This window comes from Martes martes, assembly GCF_963455335.1.
Source record: "Martes martes genome assembly, chromosome: 6".
NCBI classification, from domain to species: domain Eukaryota; kingdom Metazoa; phylum Chordata; class Mammalia; order Carnivora; family Mustelidae; genus Martes; species Martes martes.
The window spans coordinates 13,751,624-13,757,348 of NC_137893.1; positions in this window are offsets into that span (position 1 = coordinate 13,751,624).

The window sequence follows — 5,725 nt, forward strand, 5'->3', positions numbered from 1 at the left end:
GTAAAACACTGTACCAGGCTTTCTGTATAGCCTTAAAAGGTCTACATTTTTAAAACATGATTCGAGATTGAGAGCAATTATCACAATTCACTGTAAATATTGTTTACGTGTCTGTCTCCCTCATGAGCCCATGTCCTTCTAGATACCAGGTGCTTCTCTAAGACATAGAGAATAGAGCCTACTTTCACCTTTTTTTTTGTACAGTCTCAGGCAGACGACTCAAAATGAGCTCTCAGTAAATGTTCCTTTGAACGCATTAATGCAGATATGAATGAATGGATCCTTAAGTGAATGAATTCTCCTAAGAACTGGAAGGACTGAACACATGAGAAAAGCCACAGAACTATAGGAGATGATGACAGCAGGTAAAGGGCAAAGGTCCAGGCCAGAATGGCAAGTTGTTAGCATCGGAGAGGTCCAACCCAAGGCAACAGTCAGACATCCTGGCCGCCAAGCAGATCTCTGTGGCAGGGGATTTGGCAACAGGAAATAGATGGAAAACCAGATAGGCAGGCGGATGGCACGGAGGATTTGGAAAGCAGGTTATCATGTGGTGTGGCACTCAAGCAGGACCTCATGGCACTCAAACACTTGACTGATAAGAGTGACACTCCTCTCCCGGACAAGAAAGCGGTTATTCAGAGGCAAAGGGAGCAAAACAAAAGAAAGACTGGAAGTTCAGTTTTCAGGATTCACAGTCAGAGCTGCACCAGTGTAAGAGGCTGGTAGAGCTCTCCACACTGCCCCTTTCTGGAATCCTCTTGCTTGTTGGACCAAGAGGTCCTGCCAAAGCTGTTGGTTAAGTCTGTTTATAGTAATTTATTGGTCTCAGCTGTGGATAGGAGGGCTCTGGAAACAGGAAGTCAAGCACATCATTATTAAAGGAAAGTTTCTGTGATCAGGCCAAAACCAGTGGAGTCATCCTTGATTTCTCAAATTCTTTTATACCGCACGTCCAAACAGTCAGCAAATCCTGTAAACTCTACTTTGAAAATGTATCAGGCATTTGCCTTCTCCTTAATATCCCCAGTGCTGCGACTTCGGTCCGTACCTCCACCATCCTGCCCCCTGGTCGGCTGCAAGAGCGGCCCAAGTGCCCTCCTGGCTTCTGGTCCATCCCCCTCAGTGTGCCCTCAGCCTGGTGGTCAGTGATCCTATTCCCATTTTCTCCATTTCTTATTGGAGTGTTGTCTTCCTTATTGCTCTTGAGCAGTTCTTTATAAGGCTGTGTTATATACACATTGCAAATAATCTTCTCAAAGGCTATGGCTTGTCTTCCATGGAAATCCATTAACAACCTTCCAACGCCTCTACAATTCCCTAGAGCATATGCCAACATCCTGAGCTACAAGGCGGTGCATGATTGCCTTCTCTTCTCTCTCTAACATCAAGTTTTACAACTCCCTCCATTTGTTCACTGTTGTCCTGGGGCTATGATTGACATACTCACCTAAAGGCCTTTGCACTAGCTGTTTCCTCTGCTGGAATATTTTTTCCAGAGAGCCACTAACTTAATCTCTTGCTTCCTTCACATCTTTTATTATTATTATTATTATTATTGTTATTGTTATTGTTATTATTTTAAGATTCTCTTTATTTGACAGAGTGAGCAGAGAAGGAGGGGAAGGAGCAGAGAGTGACAAGCAGACTCCTCGTTGAGCAGGGAGCCCAACATGGGGCTCAATCCCCACATCTTGACTCATATGTTCCCCGTGAGATCTTCTTTCCTATCCTATGCATAATTTCAGAATGCCTTCTGGCTCACAAGCACATATACTATCCTCTTTTCCTGACTTGGTTTTTCCCCTTTGCTCTTATAATTATCTAGCTTACTATATACTTAATTTACCTTGATTTTTATCTCCATCACTAGAATATAGGCCCCAAATGGGTAGTATTTTTGTTCATTTTGCTTCTTGATGAATCTCCACTACCTGGAACAGTACCTGCCACATAACCATGTAATAGATGTCCAGGATACACTGCACAAATGAGTTTAAAAAAATAGAAGTTAGGTGCATTTATGTGTGAAGAAATCCTGTTTATGACTTTATAACCAACTAGAACTAAAGCTAAAGTTAACTTTATTTAAATTTTAGATCACAGAATCAATAAAATTGAGATTCTTGATACCACATATATATGTGCAAATATATAAATAACGTGTGTGTGTTAGCTCGTGCACGTGCGCACACACGTGTGTGTGTGGTGTGTGTATGTGTGTGCGAAAAAGAAAGAGAAACTTAGGGCACCTGAGTGGCTCAGTGGGTTAAGTCGCTGCCTTCAGCTCAGGTCATGATCCCAGGGTCCTGGGATCGAGTCCCACATCTGGCTTCTCGCTCAGCGGGGAACCTGCTTCTCTCTGCCTCTCCCTACCACTCTGCCTGCTTGTGCGTGCGCTCTCTCTCTCTGAAAAATAAATAAATAAAATCTTTAAAAAAAAAAAAAGAAAAGAAAGAAAGAGAATCTTCTCATGCGTTTAGTAGCCATCTTGGCTTTTTATAATCAGGGAACTTTTCAGAACCTTTAATATGCTAGTATATTTTTTTTTTTTTAGATTTTTTATTTATTTATTTGACAGAGATTACAAGTAGACAGAGAGGCAGGCAGAGAGAGAGAAGGGGAAGCAGGATCCCCGCTGAGCAGAGAGCCCGATGTGGGGCTCGATCCCAGAACCCCAGGATCATGACCTGAGCTGAAGGCAGAGGCTTTAACCCACTGAGCCACCCAGGTGCCCCAATATGCTAGTATATTTATCAAACCCCAAGAAAGATATTTATAGATCAATTTCCATTATCCTAGCTTATTTATCAAGTGAATTCATTGTTCTCAGAATGTCAATTTTGGAGAAAAAAATGAGAGTTTGAGAGTTTCTCAAGAACTATCATCCTGAATATATACAAGTCTCCTTTTTCAAAACCATTCGACTCCCTATTGACTAGAATAAAGATTTCAAATACTAGACAAATGTAGAACCAGCATATCAGACATTGTTAACAATCATAGTCATCTTTCTTGCTTACTCCCAGATTTCGCCTCAGAACCCTATACAACACAGTAGTAGAACGTGATTAGATTTGGTATGGAGATGAAACCAATTTGACATACCCAAGACTTTCCCCACATAGACACACCACAATGTCGCCTCAGTCTACACTTAGAACTTAATAACTTTATGTAACTAAACCATACTAATCAGGTTTTACCATACATATCCTGTTATTCTGAACCAACACACCATCAGGATACCATATTGTGATTTCCAACCCAAATGCCCTTTCACACATCTCAGCATATGCAAATGGTTCCCATTCTTTGTAGATCATCCCAAGGGCCATAGTCAGCTATAACCAGTGAGCTGAGTGTGATCTCTCTAGACTCTACACTACTCGCTACTATATCCCTTATGTTATGACTCATTTTGCAATCTTCCCAGAGTCCTGCACAATGCCTAGCATATTGAAGGTGCTTAATATTTCCTAAGTGGCTGTCAACTTAAAGTTTAACAAATAACTTCCTATTTGAATATTATATTTTAAATCCTTCCTTCCTTGAATTCCTATTACAAATCTGCAAAGCCATTCAAAACCAGTTCCCTGGAATACAAAAAGAGTTCCCAATGTGTACTTCAATGGGCCACTTTTATCATTTGCAATTTCTATGCTGTGCAGTTGAGAGTTCTGATTATAAAACATGCAATTTCCTTTTTCATCATTCTCTGCCCTACCTCCTGGAAGGAAAAAATAATACCACATTATCTCAAGTGTTCTCATTGATTTCTTCTAGTTACTTCATATATGTAGAGCCTATCTCAGTTCAATTACAAATTCATGTCAAGGATAGGAACATTATTTTCCATGGTATTTCTATTTCTCACAATACCAGGACAGATGCTTCTTAAGAGCTCTTTGAGTGAGTGGGTGAATGAATTAACGGAGAGATAAGACTGGATGGGCAATCATGCACAGTATTAGGTAAATTCTACTAAAATTCAAATGTGAAGACAGGTGAGACTGTGAAAGACTTGAGCATACTTCTTTAACATAGTCACACTGTGAAACCAGTTTTCAAGAAATCAAGAAACCACAGGACCTTCAGCAAAACTTTGACAATGTGGATATAGATTTTCTGGTTTGCAAATTAAGTATATTGCAACATGGAACTCAAACATTAGTCGCCAGGCCCTTCTAGATCATATATACAGTGTGCATAGACATGAAGAGAATTACTAACTTTATGCATCTCTGAACTTGCTCTGCCATGAACCAAAACATAGTAAAGATGTGAGAAACTACCGTGAAATCAAGCCATTGCTTCTCTCCACCTTCCTTCCATCAAACCCAGGAGGTAGGTCATACAAAGCAAATGTCTGCTCCACAGTCCAGCTACTATCATCTAGAAGCCTTCAAAAAGGGCACTTGGGTGGCTCAGTGGGTTAAGCCTCTGCCTTCGGCTCAGGTCATGATCTCAAGGTCCTAGGATCGAGTCCCGCATCGGGCTCTCTGCTCAGTGGGGAGCCTGCTTTCCCCTCTCTCTCTGCCTGCCTCTCTGCCTCCTGGTGATCTCTCTCTGTCTGTCAAATAAAAAAAAAAAGAAAAAGAAGAAGAAGAAGCAGACTTCAAAAATCTCAAGATAATATAATATAGACCACTAAATTCTGAAATTTTTCTGCATCCACAAGGAATCTGACTGTAATAATTGAACATCATCATATTCTCTAGTTGAGATAAACATTTTGCTATTTTTCCATGGAGGAGCAGAGTATTATCATCCAACCTTATTGACCAAACAGAATGTGAACATGCATAGTCCATCAGATGAGCACTTTTATAAAGTACTTGGGGTGACTGAGACTCAAGTTGGTCTTGTCAAGCCACTGCAGGAATTTATGTACAAAACTGAGCATAACTGACAAAAAAATCACATGAAGGTCTTTATATCTGATTCCATGGACTCATCCAATTATGTTGAAGTATAAATGCACTAATGCCATTCTAACAGAATAATATTGAGCCTTTTAAGTTTAATATTGGTAACTTAAACAATTAAAGAAACATTAATAACTCATGATTTATAAAAACGTACATATAAAATGTGAAACTCTAATTATATCTCATTTTATCTGGGAATCAGTCTGTTTCCCTCTAAATCAGTTCCCTGAGAAGAGTCTGTCTCTATGGTTTGATTAAAACCAATTGAAGAAACATGGAAAGTTCTGTTTACCAAGAGTAAAGAAAAATGTGTGTTTAAGCAGTCATATTTTAACTATCTTTCTGGCTCCAGTCCGGAGAAGTTTGCCTAGACAGAGGAGTCCGGATTTCCTAGTCTGAAGCAAATTTCCTCCTTTTCCCTCTGCTTTTTTTTCTTTTCTTTTTTGAAGATTTTATTTATTTATTTGGGAGTGATAGAGCACAAGTAAGCAGAACAGCAGGCAGAGGGAGAGGGAGAAGCAGGTTCTCCGGTGAGCAGGGAGCCCAATGTGGGGATCAATCCCAGGACCCTGGGTTCATGACCTGAGCCAAAGGCAGACGCTAAACTGACTGAGCCACTCAGGTGTCCCCCTCTGCTTTTCACAGCTAAAATAATTGTTTTTTTTAAAAATGAGCATGTTGGAAAAGAGAAAATGAAACGTAAAGATGCTACATAATTTCTTCCTGAAATAACCTTCCAACGTTTCCAGACTCACTGAGGTAGACTTCGGGTCTCCTAATGATGAAAAAGACCC